General features: G+C 44.4%; 1 protein-coding gene across 4 annotated transcripts in view; it reads right to left on the reverse strand.

The window, feature by feature from the left end:
- Positions 1–21690, reverse strand: part of ATG7 (autophagy related 7) — a 274769-nt gene extending 253079 nt beyond the window's left edge. For 2 of the 4 annotated variants that reach the window (XM_054481312.2, XM_063661720.1), the window contains exon 1: positions 21585–21657. The gene's annotated coding sequence lies outside the window, so the exon portion shown is untranslated. Of the gene's footprint in view, positions 1–11573; positions 11819–21584 lie in introns of those variants that run through there. The other 2 variants (XM_054481308.2, XM_054481310.2) reach the window with 2 other exon arrangements.
- Positions 21691–22479: the final 789 nt, after the last annotated feature.

Consider the following 22479-nt stretch of genomic DNA (forward strand, 5'->3'; position numbering starts at 1 on the left):
CTCTCCCTTTCCCTCTTTTCCTCTACAATGCAGCTAGCGTTTTGTTTCTACTGTTGGTTTTTGAAGGGTTCCATGCTCAGCCCTCTCCTCAGTCATTCAGTCATTCATTTTCTTTTTTTTTTTTTTTTGAGATGGAGTCCTGCTCTGTCGCCCAGGCTGGAGTGCAATGGTGCGATTTCGGCTCACGGCAACCTCGGCCTCCCAGGTTCAAGCGATTCTCCTGCCTCAGCCTCCCAAGTAGCTGGGACTACAGGTGTGTGTCACCATGCCTGGCTAATGTTTTTTTGTTTTTTTTTTCTCAATACGGAGTCTTGCTCTGTCGCCCAGGCTGGAGTGCAATGGCATGATCTTGGCTCACTGCAACCTCTGCCTCCTAGGTTCACGTGATTCTCCTGCCTCAGACTCCCAAGTAGCTGGGATTACAGGCGCACACCACCATGCCCGGCTAACTTTTTGTATCTTTAGTAGAGATGGGGTTTCACCATGTTGGCCAAGCTGATCTCAAACTCCTGACCTTGTGATCTGCCCGTCTCGGCTTCCCAAAGTGCTGGGATTACAGGCGTGAGCCACCACGCCCGGCCCTAATGTTTTATATTTTTTAGTAGAGACAGGTTTTGCTACATTGGTCAGGCTGGTCTCAAACTCCTGACCTCAAGTGATCCACCCGCCTTGATGTACCAAAGTGCTGGGATTACAGATGTGAGCCACCCCGCCCGACCAGTCACTCACTTTCTTTTCTTTTTTCTTTTTTGAGACAGAGTCTCATTCTGTCATCCAGGCTGGAGTGTAGTTGCACGATCTCGGCTCACTGCAACTTTCACCTCCCGGGTTCAAGTGATTCTCCTGCCTCAGCCTCTTGAGTAGCTGGGATTACAGGCGTGCACCACCGCACCCGGCTAGTTTTTTATATTTTTGGTAGAGACAGGGTTTCATCATATTAGCCAGACTGGTCTCAAACTCCTGACCTCAAGCAGTCTGCTCGCCTTGGCCTCCCAAAATGCTGGGATTACAGGCGTGAGCCACCGCACCTGGCCAAATCATTCACTTTCTACAACAATTTCTGTCTATATGCCAATGAATCTCAGGACTATACTTCTAGCTCTAACCTCTAAACATATATTTAAGTGTCCTTTAAAGCCAGGACTTAGATTCCTCAGAATCTCAAATTCAACAAATCCAAAATTCAACATATATTTTCCCTAAATTCTGCCCCCTTCTCTGTATTTCCTAGTTTGCTTAATAGTATCACCTTACGTTCAAGAGAGAAATCTCAAAGTCATCTTCAATTTTTCTCTCTCTCAATGCAATAAAGCACTAATTCCTAGAAGCTCAACCTTAAACAGTCCTCTGGAATGAGATGAAGGTTAACAGTTACTGAACACAGACCAAAACTAGGCACAGCAGCAAGGGTTGTTCAATTGAATTCAATTCTCTCAGAAGCCCTAAGAAGGAATAGCTCCAATTTTATAGAGGAAGAAACTGAGGTCCCGAGAGGTAAGAAATTCACACAAGGAGGCCGGGTGTGGTGGCTCACACCTGTAATCCTAGAACTTTGGGAGGCCAAGGCAGGCGGATCACCTGAGGTCAGGAGTTCGAGACCAGCCTGACAAACATGGCGAAACCCCATCTCTACGAAAAATATAAAAATTACCCAGGTGTGGTGGTGCACGCCTGTAATCCCAGCTATTTGGGAGGCTGACGCTGGAGAATCGTTTGAACCCGGGAGGCGGAGGTTGCAGTGAGCCGAGATGGAGATCGTGCCACTGCACTCCAGCCTGGGCAACAGAGCGAGACTCTGTCTCCAAAAAAAAAAAAAAAAAAGAAAGAAAGAAAAAAAAATTTCACAAGACTATACAGCTAGGAAAGTGGGGGAACCAGGATTCAGCTTCCAGATTCACGCCACTCTGAAGCCCATGCTCCTCATGCAACTTCATGACTTCCTGTCTAGGTCTGCCTGCCTTCTCTCCATTCCTGCTGCTACATGCCAGTCTCCATCAACTCACACCTCGGCTCTTGCAGTGATATACTCATGGGTCACTGCCTTTGGCCCGTCTCCTCCAAACAAGATGACAAACTGCCACCAGGAATGATCTGCACAGGTGGCTCCCTTGTTTAAACAAACAAACGAAAGCTTACTGGCCTTACTACACAGAGAATAAGGTGCTGCAGCTTTAGCCTGCTAGTTTTCTGATCTTCTGCATGGCTGATGTTCCTAGGAAACCTTTCCCCTCTCTACCAGGAAAAGTACTTCTCATCTTACAAGGTCCTTATGAAGCTGTCAGTAACAGTCAGTGGATATTAACAGTTCCCTTCTCAATGGTGACAGATGAACACTTCCATTAGGGCATTTACCACCAAAACTGTGCTTGCTGTTTTGATAATACTGTTAAAAACTATTTAAATAACAGCAGTAGTAATAGTCATATTAGTAACTGTTCTTATTAGATGTTCATTCTGTACCAAGCACTACACTAAATAGTTTACATGTTATTCCCTTGACAACCCCAGTGGTAAGATTATGCCTACTTTACTGAAGAGAAAACTGAGGCACTGGGAGCTTAAGTAACTTGCCCAGTCACACAGGAAGTGGTAGAGCTGAGATGATAACCCGGGTCTGCTAGCTTCAAAGCCCCTATTCTCGTCACTATATTACACTGCCTTGAAGGAAGAAACTTCTTTTCAGGAACTTTCTACTGCCCATCAGCCTCACACATGCTAAAAAATAACCAATTGTTTCGAAAAACATTCACAAGCTAACCTCCTCTCCAACAGTCAAAACAAAAAGGCCCTGGCCAGAGCCATCATCCAATGTGGAAGGAAATCAACACAGTTGCAGACAGTGGTACAAAAGGATTTCATCTAAAATCCTCTGTGTGACAGATCATCAAGTCCCTACATATGTCAGTCATCCACAACTTTCTCTTAAAGGACAAATGTAACTTGTTTTCATCATAATTTTGATGACCTGCTAAAGGACATCAAGATGGAATTTTACCAGTGCCAGAATCACAAAGACAAAAAAGAAAACTCTATTCTACAGCACTTAGGTAGCTGGGTAAAAGGGACTAAGGATGACTACTTAGAAGATAACAGACATGGCCGGGTGAAGTGACTCACGCCTGTAATCCCAGCACTTTGGAGGCTGAGGTGGGTGGATCACTTGGTAAGGAGTTCAAGACCAGCCTGACCAACATGGCGAAACCCCGTCTCTACTAAAAATACAAAAATTAGCCGGGCATGGTGGTGCATGCCTATAATCCCAGCTACTCGGGAGGCTGAGGCAGGAGAACTGCTTGAACCCAGGAGGCAGAGGTTGCAGTGAGCTGAGATCATGCCATTTGCACTCCAGCCTGGGCGACAAGAGTGAAACTCCATCTCAAAAAAAAAAAGATAACAGACATTTTGTATATTAATTGCAGATAGTGGTTCCTGGTGCCTTCAAGGTTGTGCGTCTGAAGCCTAAAATAAAGTCTGCCTAGCTGGGGGTGGGTGGTTCATGAGGTTGGCTGGAAGTACCAGGCAGTGACAGCTACCTGGAGGAGAAGAAGGCCAAGATCCACTACCAGAAGTAAAAACAGCCCATGAGGCTGCAGAAACAGGCAGAAGAGAATGTGGAGAAGAAAACTGATAAATACAGAGTTCCTCAAGACCATGGGCTCCTGGTCTGAGCCCAGTAAAGACTGCTTATTCCTCATGCTTGGCCTGGCCTGCCCCTCCTCCATCACCACGCTGGGATGTGGGGGACCCAGGCGGCAGTCCAGGTGCTGAAGGCAGCCTGGGACTTAGAAAGATGGGAAAGAGGAAAGGGCCTTAGTCACTGCCTTTCTATAAAGTTATTTGAAACAATTCTAGGAGTTGTGCAGACATAACTTGCCTATGACCTACTTGTTCATGAGAGAGTTTTTAAGAACAACTAGTTACTTCTGTTTCAATATTAGCAAAAGTGAGCTGGAACACTAATTGGAGGGGAGCCGTACCCTGTGAATGAGTCATCTATTTCCCAACCAGTCTACACTATAGACTGCAGCTACTAGGATGTGAGAAAACACATGGGGACAATATGAGTTTGCTGTTGTACAAACGTTATTTATAGAAGCAGAGACTGGGAAGATGTGCGACCAAAGGGGTTCCAGGTATTGCCCTTATTCCTTCCCTGTACTTTGTAAACAGAACAAATAAACTACTTTTACAAAGAGAGAAAAAAAAAGGCCCAGTGCAGTGGTCCATGCCCGTAATCCTAACTCTTTGGGAGGCTGAGGCAGGAGGATCGCTTGAGCCCAGGAGTTTGAGACCAGCCTGGGCAACACGGTGAGACCCCATTTCTACAAAAAAAATTTAAAAATTTGCCGGGCATTGCAGGGCACACCTATAGTCCCAACAACTCGGGAAGCTGAGGTAGGAAGATAGCTTGAGCCCACCAGGAGGTTGAGGCTGCAGTGAGCCATGATTGCACAAAAGTAATTTGCATAAGAGGCACATCCTTCAAATATTTTCTGACTTATTTGGCCTTAGGGAAATTCTGAACAGAACCCAAGGGCCTATTTCATAAGAGGATATAGTTGATGTTCAGCTGCTGAAACTGTTCCCTGACAGGCTGAAAACAGAAAAGTCTTAAGCAACATCAAGTATGATGAGGAATCTTCTGGAAATACCTAAACAGGACAATCTATGGTAAAGGTATCACTTAGGAACATACACACCTATGTCATATCACTATAGTGCTTAAGCTGGAAGGGAAGATTTAAGAAGTAATGGTCGGAGGGGAATTTGGGGGGAAGTGAGTCATAGGTAGAGTTATTCATGTGTCACTAATCTAAATCCAAACATCACCTGCTTCCTGAAAAAGTAAGGCTTGCCTGTATAACCCTGCACAGTGCAAGTGAAACTTCAGCCTCTGCTTAGCTTAGAAAGATAAAGGATTGTTTCTATCACACTTCAACATCATATTCAGACACAGTCAAGGAAAGAAATTAACATAGGCATCAATGTAAGTGTGTTTCAATTTTATTTCAAACTATTTCAGGATGTGAAACATCCTGAGTTACACAAGATGGGATTGTGTCACTGCCAATTAAACAGGAAAGGTTTTGATAGTGATTCAACACTGTAATGAGCAAGAACTCTAGCGGTGTAAGAAAGCCTGCAGTAGCCAAGAAGTTCAGTCAAGATTAAACTGAAATAGCAGCATGTGTGGTTAACCAATACAACCCCCCTGGGGCTGTCTACCACCCAAACTTGGTGCAAATTTCAGACTTTAATGAAAATAAAACTCAGTCACACTCAGCATAAGTAGGAGCTCAGAAAATGTCACTGAATGAGTACTTATTAAAAGTGTCTGTCCAAATGGATCTAAATCTTTTGTTTTTTAAGATCAAATCCCCACAGGAAATGTGCAGTGGCGGTTGCCTCCCAAGAAAGCTGCTAGGGGGTCAGGAGAGAGGAGTGTGGGGAGACTTATTTTCACTGCATGACCTTTTTTGCCTCTTAAAGTTTGTATTATGTGTATAAAATAACAATACAGAAATAACTAAAATAATTAAAGAAAAAAGTCCTAACCCAATGGCAAGAAGACAAAGAGAGAGATAAAAGACTAGCAGCTCAACTGCTTTGGTTCCAAGAAATCATAGCTGGGAGATCCTTGAAACAAGAACCATGTCTTACTCATCTTTCTTCAAGACTGTGCACAGTGTCTGGATCACATTAAGAACTCAGTAAAGGTTGAAATGAAATAATAGCTCTCTTTTCCCACAAAGGGCCAATGGATGGATGCTATATAGTAAGATAAATTTCAGCAGAGTTTAAAAATTACTAATAGCTTGAATTGTCCAAACAGGAAATAGATCAGAGAGATAATGAGTTCTCCATTAGTAGAAGTGTTCAAGCATATATTGGATGATTATTTGCCATGTAATACTGCACAAAGGATTGCTGTATCAGGCAGTCAGACAAGACCAGGGTCTGGCAAGCTTTTCCTGAAGAAGGCCAGATAGTAAATATTTTAAGGCACTGCAGGCCTCAAACAGTCTGCTGTGTATTTTATTTTTTTACAACCCTTAAAAAAATGCAAAAACCATTCTTAGCTCCTGGACTGCACAAAAAAAGGCCTCGGGCAGGACTTGATCCACAGGCTATAGTTTGCTGACTCCTGGACTAAATGATCTTCCAAACCTGTTATCTTTTGATTCTTTGAAGGTGCCAATAATGTATTTTGTTTTGAGGAAGACTGATATTTTTGGCATAATCTTTTTAAAGGGCAGTAAAGATCAGTGAGGGCTGCTGAGGGCGAAGGCCAGATTCTAAGGCCACATCTGCTGGTCTGCAATAGGCACCTTGTAATGCTGCAAATACTTCTTTATGAACTGGTAAATATAGTCTACTCAAAACATTCACACATCTCTCAGCATCATTAAGCCAAGACGAAGCTCATTTGATATTTATTAAGGCTCATAACGTTCCGGAAAGACTGCATCAGCAGCATTCTACATCCTAAGCAGGCATATGACTACACCTCTGATGGTTTCCTTGTGCTTTCTCCCAGACCCCCGCTGCTGCCTTCCAACTTTTCTAGTTCTACCCCACGGCCCTGTCACCCCTCACCTCTGACTTGATGCTCCTTAACAGCAGCTCTCAGGCCCCCATGGCCTAGAACCCACAGCCCCTCTGTCTGAAAAGCGTTCCCTGTTCTCCCTCACCTTGCTTCTGTGACTGCCTGGCATTTTGAAAAGCCAGTTCAGAGGTGACCTGCTCGGGAAAGCCTTCTCAGAGGTGCCTCGCCTGTCTTCACTTGCCTCATACTCCTCCCCTGGCAGCTATATTTAATCACTCCTGCCTCTAAGCCACCTAGACATTTGGTATGGTTTTCAACTCTTTGCTTACCTGTTTGCCTCCACCAAACTTGATTGTAAACTCTACAAATACAGATCCTGGCTCATATTCCTTTCAATGTCCCTAGTCCCTTGTAAGTGGCTCTCAAACATTACTAGGATAAATTTTAGAAACCTTTTATCAGCCAGGCACGGTGGCTCACACCTGCATCCCAGCACTTTGGAAGGCTGAGGCAGGAGGACTGCTTGGGGGCAGGAGTTCATGACCAGCCTGGGCAACATAGCAGGACACCATCTCTAGAAAAAATTAACTTAAAAATAAAATAATAATAATAAAAAAAAAAAGGTTGGGTGCAGTGGCTCACACCTGCAATCCCAGCACTTTGGGGGTCTCAGGCGGGAGGATAGCTTGAGCTCAGGAGTTTGAGACCAGCCTGGACAACATGGGCAACATTCCATCTCTACCAAAAATATTTTAAAAGTTAGCTGGGCATGGCAGTGGCATGCGCCTGTGTTCCCAGCTACTTGGGAAACTCAGGAGGAGGATCGCTTAAGCCTGGGAGATTAAGGCTGCAGTAAGCCAAGATGGCAAGATGGCACCACTGCACTCCAGCCTAGGTGACAGAGCCAGACCCTGTCTCAAAAAAAAAAAAGAAAAGAAAGAAAGAAAAGAAAAAACAAAAAAAACACAAAACAAAAACAAGGAACTTTCTATAGATATCCTCCCAAAAAGAAACAAAAGCAAGAAATAACCCAAACTTCTATGACTATGAGAACAAACCCCAGAAGCCAATTACCACAGAATATGGAGTAAGGAATCATGAAGAACATATGACAATATGCCATATAACTTAGGTCTCTAAACCTATTATTGTTTTTTCAGGACTAAGACCTTAGCGGGCAGGAAACATGCATGCACAAATCAGTGCAAATAAAACCTTACTCAACTGCATATGAAAGTAGTCAAGTATAAATGTTTCTTTCTGAAAGCATTCTGGTAGCTACTAGTGACAATATCTGGTCATTAATATAGCATTTTAATGAAGAGATTAAAGTTAACACCAGCAGCAACGTGACAAACAGACACTGTGGGCTACCTGATAGAATGCCATGGAAAGAACACAGCATCTGTGGTGTTTGGATGAAAATACACAACCTGGATCTCATGGGAAGAAACATCAGATAAACCCAAGTTGAAAAGCATTCTATAAAATGACCAGGATTATAGTCTTCAGAAGTGCCAAGGTCTTAAAAGTCAAAGGGAGACAAGGAGCTGTCCCAGATTGAAAGAGACCACAAAGACGTGACAGCTGGGGACCACGCGTGATCCTGGGATGATGCTCCACTATAAAAGGGCATTATTGAGACAAAAACTGAATGGGAGTCTCTGGGAGATGGATAAATAGAAGGTCTCTGTCTTATTCTTACAGTATTTCTGTAAGTTTGAAACTGTTCCAAAATAAAATAGTAAGAATAATTTTATCACCCAGATACATACAGCTTTATACTTTGTTCAACAGGCAAAACCAATCAACCTGACAGAAGTTAGAATGGTGATTACAGGGTGAGGTGGAGCTACTGACTGAGAAAGCCACGAGGAAGGCTCCTGGGGAGATGGAAATATTCTATATCTTGAGCTGGGTGGTGGTTACAAGGCATATATCTATGTAAAAAGCCACAAGCTAAACATTTGCTATCAGTGCACTTTATGTATGTTATCCATGAATAAAGAAGTAAAATAGGGCCGGGTGCGGTGGCTCACACCTGTAATCCCCACACTTTGGGAGGCTGAAGGAGGAGGACTGCTTGAGCCCAGGAGTTCAAGACCAGCCTAGGCAACACAGTGGGCCCCCATCTCTACAAACAACAAAAAAATTTGCCAGGCGCCTGTAGTCCCAGCTACTTGGGAGGCTGAGGTGGGAGGTGGGAGGATCACTTGAACCCAGGAGGTCGAGTCTGCAGTGAGCCATGATTGTACCACTGAACTCCAGCATGCGTGACAGGGTGAGAACCTGTCACAGGAAGGAATTAAAAAAAAAAAAAAGGCCGGGCGTGGTGGCTCACACCTGTAATCCCAGCACTCTGGGAGACCGAGGCGGGCAAATCACGAGGTCAGGAGATCAAGACCATCCTGGCTAACACAGTGAAACCCCGTCTCTACTGAAAATACAAAAAAAAAAAATTAGCTGGGCATGGTGGCGGGCGCCTATAGTCCCAGCTACTCGGGAGGCTGAGGCAGGAGAATGGCGTGAACCCGGGAGGCGCAGCTTGCAGTGAGCCAAGATTGCGCACCTGCACTCCAGCCTGGGCGATAGAGCGAGACTCCATCTCAAAAAAAAAAAAAAAAAGGCCAGGCACAGTGGCTCACACTTGAAATCCTAGCAGTTTGGGAGGCCAAAGCAGGATGATCACTTGAGCCCAGACAAGACCAGTCTAGGCAACATAGTAAGACCTCATCTCCACAAATAATTTAAAAAAATTATTATGGAGTGGTGGTGCACGCCTATGGTCCCAACTACTCAGGAGGCTGAGACAGGAGGATCGCCTGAGCCCAGGCAATCCAAGCTGCAGTGAGCCATGACTGCACCACTGTATCCCAGCCTGGGCAACACAGCAAGACCCCGTCTCAAAAAATAAAATAAAATAAAAAAGTAGAACAAAATCCCTATCTTTAAACTATACCAGTCCTACAAAGAGAACCTTCATTTATTCATCCAACAGTTAACAGATGACCTACTTAAATTTAGCTTTGGTAAAAAGCAATTCATTACTCTAAATAAGGAGCTAAATGAGAAATCATTTCCATAAAGTTTTCTGGCATTTTGTGATTAAAGAAGCTAAGGATGGAAGTATTTTGGCTTGGCTGCTTATAGAATTAATTGAAGCAGGAGTGCTTCCTGGAGTGAGACTGCCCAACCATTCTCCCTCTAGGATTGGACACAGCAAATAATCAAGCCAGTATAGGATTTTTTTAAATGAAGAAATGTAGAATATTTTTTAATGAAGAAATACAGGATTTTTTAAATGAAAAAGTAATTCACTTTAAAGTGAAGAAGTAATTGTAAAAATAAAAAACAGAGGGAGAGAAAAAAACAAAAAGAACTGTCTTTAGGGGAAGCTAGACACACAGGCCTCTAGTTTCCATAAACCAGCCTGACAATGCTAAAAATTATCACACTCTAATTTTTCTGTGTGTGTTTTAGTTTTTTGTCTGTTTGCTTTAGGAGAGCAGGGGAGTTTTTTTGGTTTGTTTTTCTTTGAGACAGAGTCTCGCTCTGTCATCCAGGCTGGAGTGCAATGGCGTGATCTCGGCTCACTGCAACCTCCGTCTACCGGGTTCAAGCGATTCTCCTGCCTTGGCCTCCCACGTAGCTGGGATTACAGGCATGTGCCACCACGCCCAGCTAATTTTTGTATTTTTAGTAGGGTTTCGCTTTGTTGGCCAGGCTGGTCTCGAACTCCTGACCCCAGGTGATCCACCTGCCTTGGCCTCCCAAAGTGCTAGGATTACAGCATGAGCCCCCATGTCCACCACAGCAGGAGAGTTTTTAATGGTTCAGGGAAAGGATGCTAAAAGGAGAGGTAATGTAATGCAGTCAGGAATCTGGTCTTTAGTCAGATAAACCCAAGTGTGGATTCCACCTCCACCTCCTATTGGCTGAGAAGCCTAGGGCAGGTTAGGGCAGGTTCCTTCACCCCCCTGCACCTGGATTTACTCAGGTGTAAGATAAGGACAGGTATACCTACTCCAGAACTTGCTGGGAGGGCTAAATGTTTGTGATGTGCTTGCTACAGTGCCTGACATACAGCAAGCAGTCAATAAATGGTAGCTGCTGGTAGTTTTTCTTGTCACTGCCCCATATTAGCCAACAATGCCTGACTAATGTGATTCCCCTTCCCCATGCTCACTATGAAAATTTCCTCTGCCTGAAACATGCCTCATTTAAAGCCTACCTCCCTCAAAAGAGCTCTGCAATCACAACAGAGGCTTAATTAAAAGGAAATGGTCAGTCTCCCACTACAGGTCATCAAGAAGTCCAAAAGAACAAATTCTAAAGGGCAGCGAGCACTCAGTGTCCGATTTCTCTGAGCCCATGTGGGGCCATTCACTTAGCAGAAGTGCCAGAATAACTGCAATTTGGCCCTGAACTGCCTTCTCTGGGCCAAAATGGAGCACACAGAGCAGGCTTCTATTCTCATTTTCCCAGCTGCAGGGCTGCAAGCTCTGGCAGTCATTAAAATAAGCACCAAACCACATGACCAAGTCCCGCTGACAAACAGCATATGTTCTTAGCTGCTGATGTGTAAAAAGGAGGTAGAGATCACCAGAAGTCGGGAAGGGGCTGCTTTGGCATACGGAGCCAATGCACATTTTATAGACAAATGATGCTTCTGCAACCTCATGAGTTTCGGAAACAATCTGCAAGGCTGTTAAAGAGGGAGGTTTAAAGCCTTCTCTTCCAAAAGAAGGAAAAAAGTTCTAAACTTAGAAGAAAGAGTAGGCTCTACCGGAAGATGAGAACTCAGGACTCCTACAGGGAAACCAGCTGGGTACAGAAACCTCACTTCCTTTTAAAAGTTGCATTAGAGTCAAGATGTCCCTGAGCAAAACTAACATCTCCACAAGACATCAAGTCATCAAGTCAGCCAAATTGGTTTGTGACTGTGCTTTCAGGTGATTTCTGTGGTAACAGCTGATCACACTGGCAGTTAGGAAAATTGCTATGATGGGTGAGTTGTCCTCCTCACCTCCGAGCCAACTCTGAATCAGTGTGATTTCTTCTTCAGTGGGTCAACCAGAGAACAAGCAGTCACATCCACAGTCTTCAAACTCTATCTGTCCTTCTCATTGGTTACTTCCAGGAGCTGTTTTTCTTTTATTTTGGTTTCCTTCTGCTATAATATCCTTCACCTTCACATGCAATCTGGTGTCCATCAGCTTCAGTTTTTGAGAATGGATGCACTGGATACCAGCATTATGGGGTTTGAGAAGCCTACATGGGAGGGACAGTGACGGCTAAGAAAATGTGGGAAAGAGGAGAGAGGAAGCAATACTGCCAGGAAGATGGAGGGCAGTGTGCCTCCTTCTGAGTCTTTTTGTTACCTCCACTGACCAACTGTTGCCCATTTCTCTGTTCATCTGAGAGACAGCCACCTGGATTTGTCTGAATCACTGTGGAGCCCTATGCCAACCAACAACTAAAATCTATGATGGTTTCCTAAAAGCTGGCTGAGTTATTAAGGCTTGCTTCTAAATAATAACATCTCTGTGGTTTTCATTTCTGGTGATCTTTAAAGAATCCTGAGAAATGGGAGAAGTACTGAAAAACTGGGCCAAGCAAAGGCCTGATTTCCGATTTTCAAAATGTTTGATTTTTCTTTTTTTCTTTTCTTTTTTTTTCGAGATGGAGTTTTGCTCTTGCCCAGGTTAGAGTGTAATGGCACGATCTCGGCTCACTGCAACCTCCGCCTCCTACATTCAAGGGATTCTCCTGCCTCAGCCTCCCAAGTAGCTGGGATTACGGGCGCCTGCCACTACGCCCAGCTAATTTTTTGTATTTTTAGTAGAGATAGGGTTTCACTATATTGGCCATGCTGGTTTCAAACTCCTGACCTCAGGCGATCAACCTGCCTCAGCCTCCCAAAGTACTGGGATTATAGGCGTGAGCCACCACACCCGGCCTGATTTTTCAAAGATAAGAATAAAGATGCGTTCTAAAGACCACTGGACAGAAGTTTTGCTCCCAGGAAAGGCCCATATGGGCCACTCTAGTCCACTTAGCACCTTTGTACAATCAGAAAATTACACCCCTGCTTCAAGATTTTACTTCCTTTAGTTAGAGAAATGTTGTAATATACTGATTAGGTTAGCTCAAGACATAGTAGCCTTCTCTGCCACTGTCATTACAAAAATGCACCCACAATACCTATGATATAAATGGAACCCCCTTTGATGTGGCCTCTTGTGCAGTGCACAGCCTGCATAATTGTATGAGGCAGCCCTAAGTAATCACAAGAGGCCAATATGGTTTCTCTAAGAAAAAGTCATGACAGAGTAACTGCATTCCTACCTTGATCAGGGAAGAATCATAGACACAGGACATACAGGTCTCAGAAATGTCTCTCACAAGGCTGCTCTAGAAATCCCAGTAGACAAGGTGAAGATACAGGAATTGGATCCTGACATAATTAGAGGTATTAAGAACTGGTAAAATAATCTTATTCAAAGGATCTTGGTTACTGAATTAATTAGTGTTAATTAGAAAGAGCTAATAGCAGTAGGTCTTTGGCTTAGTCTCTGGGCCTGTCCAATTTATTTTATTTATCCACATGAAATGAATATTTATCAACATTTACTAAGTATTTCATGTGCACTGAACCCTGTGCTGGGGCTAAGAGCAGGCGGAATAGGCAAATAAATATATTCAATAAAGTATTCTTATTACCATATTTTACCAATAACTTGGATAATGATATAGATTTGCTTATCTATTTCATGACACAAGAAGAAACAGGCAATACAAGTGACTAAAATTCAGGATAAAAAAAAATTCCGACCATCTGGAATGGCAGGCCTATTTTAACAAGATTTGAAATTTCATAGAGGTAAATCTAGGGCCCTAAATCTAAGTTCAAGAAAACAACTGGACAAGGCAGATGGTCTGCTAGACTGGAAAGGGCATAGGTTCATGAGCCCGAGAGACCTGAGTTCAAATCCTGTCTCTGCTACTTTCTAGCCACACCACCTTAGACAAGTCATTCAACTTCTCCGAGTCTGTTTCCTCTTCTGTTAGACAGGGATACCACCTACCGTGCAGAATTAGTGTGAAGATTCAACTAGAAAATGCATACATCTGGCCCATAGGAGACACTCAAAAAGCAGGACTAACATCATATTGTTTACCAATAACATGCCTGGCCAACATGGCAAAACCCCATCTCTACTAAAAATACAAAAAAAAGGCTGGGCATGGTGGCAGGCGCCTGTAATCCCAGCTACTTGGAAGGCTGAAGCTTGAGAACTGCTTGAACCCGGCAGGCGGAGGTTGCAGTGAGCTGAGATAGCACTATTGCACTCCAGCCTGGGTGACAGAGCAAGACTCTGTCTCAAAAAAAAAAAAAAAAAAAGAAAAGAAAAGAAAAGAAATTAGGGTTTCCATTAGTTATTTCTTCAATAAACAGTTATGTTACATACTTGTCCCTGTGCTACATTTCAGGGTTCAATGGCAAAAAAAAACTATGGTCCCCACCTTTAAAGATCTAACAATTTTGAAGCCAAAACAGCAAAACAGAAGAGGAATCGGAGTATAGCAATTTGGAGGTAAAACAAATACAGTATAGCCTGGTGTTTGTACAGAATGTTATAGGAGGAGGGACATCTAAATTAGACTGATGAGGCAACAGTGTTTCCTATAGAAACCCTTAAGCCAAGGTGGGTTTTTTTGTTTGTTTGTTTGTTTGCTTTTTATTTTTTGTTTTTTGAGACGGAGTCTTGAGACAGAGTCTTGCTCTGTCACCCAGGCTGGAGGGAGGTGGCGCAATTTTGGCTTCACTGCAACCTCTGCCTCCCGGGTTCAAGCGATTCTCCTGCCTTAGCCTCCTGAGTAGCTGGGATTATAGGCACCCACCACCATGCCTGGCTAATTTTTGTATTTTTAGTAGAGACAGGGTTTCACTATGTTGGTCAGGTTGGTCTCAAACTCCTGACCTTGTGATCCGCCCGCCTCGGCCTCCCAAGGTGCTGGGATTACGGGCGTGAGCCACCACACCCAGCCAAGCCAAGGTTTTAAGAATATCCTATAGAAACCCTTAAGCCAAGGTTTTAAGAACATCCAAGTAGATTCTCAACAGGGGCCCTACTGGCATGCTGGATGGGACAATTCTTTTTTGTTTAGAGCTATCCCTGCACACTGCAGAATGTTGAGCATCTCTGGCTCTCTCTCAATAAATGCAGTAATACCCTCTGGTCAATGTCACAAAACAAAGCAAAATAAAACAGCTCCACAAACTTCTAAACCCGCCCCTGATGGTTGAGAAAGGGGGGGTTAGATGGCAGCACTAGCCCCATGCAAGGACCCCTGGATGAGGAGGCTAGAGGTAGGGAGTGGGGACTCTCCAGGCAAAGGAAGGAAGCTGACTCAGCTCCACATCGTCAACTACAGAAACACCCCATGGCCTCTGCATAAGCTTAGAATTTTCTTGGCCACCTCCACATACCCATCATCTAGTGAATTTCTTTGCTCACTTCAAATCACAGCTCAATCATCACTTCTGAGGGAAGCCTTTCCTGACTCCCTCAGCTCCGGATTAGGTCGATCCTCCTGTATTCTAGTCCTCAAAGAGCACCAACTACCTTACCTTCATAGCACATATGCAGTTATCCTCCTCAGTAGAATAAAAAAATCTATGAGAAAGGAACCATGTCAGCTTCTCATTTTCCCCCATTCATCATTGTTTTTCTAGCACCTGACTTAGCACCTCATAGGTGCCCAATAAATACTTGTTGATGACTGAAACAATGAATGAATAAATAAAAATTCTATGAGAAAGGAACCGTGCCAGCTTCTCATTTTCCCCATTCATCACTGTTTTTCTAACACCAGTCTTAGCACCTCATAGGTGCCCAGTAAATACTTGTTGATGACTGAAACAATGAATGAACAAACCAGGACGGTATGTTTGAGAAAATACAAATGAGTTCTGTTGCAGGAAGTCAGGGACCCCAAACGGAGGGACCAGCTGGAGCCACGGCAGAGAAACATAAATTGTGAAGATTTCATTTTAATATGGACATATATCAGTTCCCAAATAATACTTTTATAATTTCTTATGCCTGTCTTTACTTCAACCTCTGAACATAAATTGTGAAGATTTCATTTTAATATGGACATTTATCAGTTCTAAAAATTAACACTTTTATAATTTCTTATGCCTGTCTTTAATCTCTTAATCCTGTTATCTTTGTAAGCTGAGAATGTAAGTCACCTCAGGACCACTATTGTATTAACTGTACAAATTGAATGTAAAACATGTGTGTTTAAACATAAGAAATCAGTGCACCTTGAAAAAGAACAGAATAACAGTGATTTTCAGGGAACAAGGGAAGACAACCATAAGGTCTGACTGCCTACAGGGTCGGGCAGAATACAGCCATATTTTTCTTCTTGCAGAGAGCCTATAAATGGACGTCCAAGTAGGGAAGATATCACTAAATTCTTTTCCTAGCAAGAAATATTAATAATTAAGACCCTGGGAAAGGAATGCATTCCTGGGGGGGCGGGGTCTATAAAGGGCCGCTCTGGGAGTGTCTGTCTTATGCAGTTGAGATAAGGACTGAAATATGCCCTGGTCTCCTTGCAGTACCCTCAGGCTTACTAGGATTGGGAAACCCCGCCCTGGTAAATTTGAGGTCAGACCAGTTCTCTGCTCTCGAACCGTTTTCTGTTGTTTAAGATGTTTATCAAGACAACACATACACTGCTGAACACAGACCCTTCTCAGGAGTTTCTGATTTTGTCCTTGTCCTGTTTCCTCAGAAGCATGTGATCTTTGTGACCCACTCCCTGTTCGCACACCCCCTCCCCTTTTGAAGTCCTTAATAAAAACCTGCTGGTTTTGTGGCTCAGGTGGGCATCACAGTCCTACCAATATGTGATGTCACCCCCAGGGGCCCAGCTGTAAAATTCCTCTCTTTGTACTCTTTCTCTTTATTTCTCAGCCAGCTGACACTTATGGAAAATAGAAAGAACGTACGTTGAAATATTGGGGGCGGGTTCCCCTGATAGAGTTCTGTATGGCAGCAAGGAGAGGCACATGGGGCAGAGTAGATGGACCATGCCATAAAACCAGGCAAAGGCCATATCATGAAGAGCCTTATGTGAAAAGCTATGCAACTGTATTTCTGCATAGATCTCTATTTTAGTAAAGGCAATCCACAGCAGTGAGGACCAGACTGTTGAGGCAGGGCAACCAGCTGGGAGGCTGTGCAGAAAGACAGGCAGGAAGGGAGGGGAGCCTGAACTGAGGGAGCAAGGGAGGAAATGGAGGAGATGTGTGTCAGGAGATAGCAACAAAGTCGAATCTGTAGAACTCTGATGACTACCTGGACTTGGAAGATGGAAAGGAGGGATAGTACCAGAGGAAGAGTCTGAGATGACTCTCAGGGTTCTGTTTTGGGTGACTAAATGGAAGGAGGGGAATTGGCAAGATTCAAGAATGGAGAAAGAACGGCAGGTTCAAACGGAAGATGAGGAGCTTAGTTTTAGACTTGTTTGAGTTTGAGGGTAGCACTCAGGAGAGATTCGGGATCATGATACAGAACAGGGGTCATGAGCATATAAACAAGTTTGAAGCTGCGGTTGAAAAGAATATAGTAGAGGGCAGAGTCTTGGCAAAAACTGGCATGTGAGGGACAAAGGGGAAGAAAGGAGCCCACAATGGAAATTGAGAGGCAAATGGCCAGAGAGATAATACAAAGTAGGACTGGGTTTTCCTAAGTGAGGGGCAAGGTCAGCAATGTCAGATGTGCCAAGAAAGATAAGGAAGGAAAAGTGGTCAGGTATTCTGGCAATGTCGAGGTCTGATGACTTTGAGGAGTGGTGGGATGAGAGCAGGATTTTAGTGATGACTTAGGGAAGTACAGGTAGCAACTCTAGATAACTCTTCCAAGAAAGGTGGCTGGGTAAAAGAGGCGTGACAGGGTGCAGCATAGGTTAATCGGAGGGTTTTTGTTTTTTCCAAAATGAGAGTAAACAGAGAATATTTAAATGAGAAGGGTTGATGAAACAGGAAAGAAAATGAACAAATGATGGAACCCCGTCCTTGAGGCAAAGCAGGAGATGGGATCTCAAGCACAAATAGAGGACTTAGTCTTAAAACACCATTTCTTTCACAGAATTAGAATAAAAGGCAAAAGGATAGGGTCAGCTAAAGATCAGTTGGTAAAGGATAGAAGAGGAAGCTGAGATGCCTTAATTGATGGCTGCAACTTAGTGGAGCAAAAGTCAAGGCAGGAGGTTGAGGAGAGGAATTAATATGAGGAAGACAATAAAGGGAAATGGACAAGAGAGCTGCCTGAGAATATGGGGAGGGCTGAGCCATGCTGAGGGCCTATTTGGTGGCACACTAGTGTAATAGTGTCAAAAGCACAATGTGTCTATAATGGAGCTGGCAGGGCTTTAGGTTACCACAAGAAAAGTGCAGTCTTGCTCTGCATGGTTAGAGTCCTCAAGGAAAGAGGATTTCCTTTCTGTACCACACACTCAAAGAGAGGCTGACAAACCGGAGCAAGTTCAAGGATGGTAACTGGGATGAAGGTGTGAGGAAATCCCAAAAGTGATCATTCTGAAGCCGGTCTGAGATGGAGTGAATAGGCTGTTCCTCAGTCTATTCAACACCTATTGACTACCAATTAACAGAGCAGCACCTCCAGTATTTATTCTCCCTTGATTATACAATCAGGCCTTAATCACACCGGAGAAGGGTGGGGAGATCAGGAGATAGAAAGAGGAGAGGAAGCGGTGGCTCACGCCTGTAATCTCAGCACTTTGGGAGGCAGAGGCGGGCAGATCACAAGGTCAGGAGACCGAGACCATCCTGGCTAGCACAGTGAAACCCCATCTCTACTAAAAAAAAAAAAAAAAAAAAATTAGCTGGGCATGGTGGCGGGCACCTGTAGTCCCAGCTACTGGGGAGGCTGAGGCAGGAGAATGGCGTGAACTCAGGAGGCAGAGCTTGCATTGAGCCGAGATTGTGCCACTGCACCCCAGCCTGGGCGACAGAGGGAGACTCCATCTCAAAAAAAAGAAAAAAAAAAAAAAAAAAAAGAGGACTGGAAGACATTAGTGAACATCATTTCCATGGGTAGAAGTGGACGACAGAGGCAAACTGACTTCCAAATAAAATCAGAGGTCAGGGTTAATCAATTAGAGACACTAGTCAAATAATTTTGTTACTGCTCAATTCCACACAGCAAATTCATTTCTGCCCTCCCGCCATCAGGATCCTGATTCTTGTCCCCTTCCTCTGTTTCATCCTATCAGTTACCAAGTCCAGAGCAAATTCCACCTCCTTAATCTCTCAACTCCTCCCACTCCTCTCCATCTCCACTGTCACTGCCTTCATCCAGATCTTCATCCTGTCACCTGGATCACTGCAACTATAACCAACTGGTCCCCTGCTTGTCTTCTTCTGTCCAGTGTAATCACCACATTGCTGCCTGGGTAATTTAAAACAGATGAGAGGATGTCGCATCTGTTTTAAAATCTTCAGTGTCCTGCTCTCCATCCCCGCCCCCACCCCCACATTTTAGAGTCCAAACTTCTGGGCCTGGCAATATTAATGACTACTGTTTATTGAGTATTTATCATCTACCAGTGCCAAGTGAGCAACACCATATCACCTCATTCAGTTTTTATTTCCCCTTCTTAGAGATGAGGAAACTGAAGCTTAGAAAGGAAGTGACTTGCCCAGGGTCACAAAACTAGTTCAGTGGCAATGGCAATATCAGTATGCAGCTATCTTGGATCCCAAAGTCTATGTGCGCTTAACATGCTATTGTCCACAGGGCCCTTCACGATGTGGCTGGTGCTTACCTTTCCAGTCACCTCTCAACCTACACCTCCACACTGCCACTCCGGTGAACCACAAGCAGGCCATGCATTCTCACCTCTAGCCCTTTGCTCATCTCACTTCAAACCACTCTTCACCTGTCAAATCTCGTTCATCCTTCAGGTCTTGACTAAAGCAGCACCTCCTCACTGAAACCTTCTCTGATGAGTCTGCCTGACTTATGCTTACCCTAAGTCTTCCTCTACCAAACCTCCGCAATAGCTTCATGCCATACCATTGCTATCTCCTTGACTTAAAAAAAAAGTAAACTCTTTGAGGACAGGGATGTGTATCTTACTCATTTTTGTATTCCCAGCTTGCAGCACAGTGCCAGACACATAGCTGAAGCTCAATAAATGTTTATTCTCTATAATGAGATGCTGGCTGGGAACAAAAAAGGGAACCTGTGGTTGAGTAATGGAAAGTCCAGTACTCAGCTCTTAAAGGATTTCAAAATCATGTCACACGAGGGCAGGAAGGAGTTGGCCAAGATAAATGGAAGGGGAAGGGGAGATGTTCGAAGCAGCAGAAGCAAAGGGCTATAGGTGAGACACACCTGCAAGCAGCTTAACAAGACTGGAGCAGCGTTGGGGGATGGGAGAGCAGTTTAGCAACATGAGCCACTCCAAGACTGGACTTTTCTTTATTCAAGTGTTAGGTCACTTCCTCAGGGAAGCCATCCCTGACTAGCTAGCTTTTATGCTTCCCCCCAATTACTCTCCATCCCATGACCCTGTACGTTTCAGAATCGGAAACACCTACCAACCCTTACTGACAATGCCACCACCGCCTCTATTATTAGAAGGTGCCATGAAACAGGGTTCTTTTTCTTCTTATTTTACTGATAGATCACCAGTGCCCACAATAATGCCAGGCACATAACAGGCAATGAATGTTTTATTCATTCATCCAACAAATATTTATTGAGCATATATAATATGCTAGGCATTGCTCTATATGCTGGGGATATAACAAAACATGACAAAATTTGCTGTCACTGTTAAGTTTACTATGAGCAAATACATTAAATATGCTTAGCCTAGAGAAGAAAAGGTGAGAAGAGGAAGACAAACTAGTAGCTTTCAATGATGTATAGGGCAATTAAATGCAGGGGTGATTCCAAGAGCCTGAAGGAGGAACAGTGAGCTAAGATCACCGAGTAGCTGCTTTCAGCTCAACCTAAGAGTCAGAACTGGGGGAGGACCAAACAGGAGCAACCAGAAGTAGAAAGCTTTCTGTCACTGAAGAAATCTGGCCAGTGGGCAGAGGTGTCAGAGAAAAAAATCTAAGTAGTCAATGAAAAAGGGAGTCTGGGATCCAGAGGTCCCAAACTGACAGCCACAGATATGACTGGTTACAGTTGAACAGGGTTTTGTAAAAACTGAGTTGCCAATGTTTTTAAAACCCAGAATTACTTGCCAATTTTTAAAAAAATGGCATCAGTCGCCAGTGTTTAAAAATCAGGAAACTGCACGCACGTACACACACACACACGGTTTGGCTTGTACTTCTCCAACATCATGTACGTTAGTACTGTACTTATAAAATTCATTTCGATAAAATTAAAAGTTTGACTCTATTTCTGACAAATGTTCTAACACCTACATTTACCTTACCGGATTGATTCTTACTGTGCATTAGGTTCTAACCCTGTAACCAAGGAATCGAGAATCTTCTTTCTCAGAAAGTAAACTTATTTAACCTCCTCACTTAACAAATGGCGGATTATCATTCCCATTTTGCAGATGAGGGAAAAGCAGCTTAGATGGGGAAGGAACGTGCCAGAGACAGCAAATCCAGACACAGCCAGGCTGGGAATCCAAATGTCCCATCTCCCGTGTTCCAACACTGAAGATTCTGAGCACTGCCTACCAAGAGGACAGGAGGGGCTGACTTAGGAAATCGGCACGAGCTTCCAAGTAAGAAGACCCCGGAATGAACCAGTCTGAGGGGACGCGGCTACAGACGAAGGGCGACAGCCGGAATCAGTGAGTCCCTGGAGGAGAAAGGACCACCCAGAAGCTGGCATAGGAGGATCCTGAGACTTGCTGTGACCCTCGCCCTCCCTGGCGAGCTCGCCCCTTGACTCCAGGCCTCCAAAACCGGCCCAGCAAGACCCCACTACACCCTCGCCCGCCGCGGCTCACTTACCGCCGCTCAACTTCCGGCAACCACAGCGCTCTCTGAGGCGCGCGCCCCGATGACGCAACGCGGCCCTCCCCGCGCCTGCCACTTGGGAAGCGGCGCGCGTGCGCAAAGGAGCAGAGGCAAGCCGGGGAAATGCGCCCCTAGCACCGAGCTAAGTGGGAGGAACTTGAGTCGTGGGGAGGGCGGGGCATCAGGGGGCGGTGACGCCCCCGGGGGAAGCGATGGAGAGCGTCTCCCTTACCAGATGTCGGAGTGTCTACATTCCCTTCAGGCTTTTAAGAAAGTGCCCCACATTCTCTCTTTTGATTTCAGAGGATGACAGGAATGATCACCATGGCCATTCTCCAGGAGAGGCGGCATCAAACGCAGCACAGGGGCCATCAGGGTGGCAGGTGTGGAGAGCCAGGAGATGAGAATTTTAGTAGGAAAAGGCCATTGAACGTCGACGGTGACCAACCTGCCTTTTTTAAACCAGCCATCATTCTCACAGCTCCTCACTGTCAGTGAGATAAAGTTATTCACTCTCAATACTTGTTGGTTGGATACTCTGCGCGTGCAAAGCACTGGACAGATGTTGAAGATACAGCAGTGATTATGACAAGTTTCTCTGTCTGGCCTGCAAGGCCTTTCACAAATTAACTCTGATATACCACTCTAGACTCACAACAACAAGAGCGATGTTAACTCTGATATACCACTCTAGACTCACAACAACAAGAGCGATGTTAACTCTGATATACCACTCTAGACTCACAACAACAAGAGCGATGTTAACTCTGATATACCACTCTAGACTCACAACAACAAGAGCGATGTTAACTCTGATATACCACTCTAGACTCACAACAACAAGAGCGATGTTAACTCTGATATACCACTCTAGACTCACAACAACAAG

This window comes from Pongo pygmaeus, chromosome 2, assembly GCF_028885625.2.
Source record: "Pongo pygmaeus isolate AG05252 chromosome 2, NHGRI_mPonPyg2-v2.0_pri, whole genome shotgun sequence".
Taxonomy (NCBI): domain Eukaryota; kingdom Metazoa; phylum Chordata; class Mammalia; order Primates; family Hominidae; genus Pongo; species Pongo pygmaeus.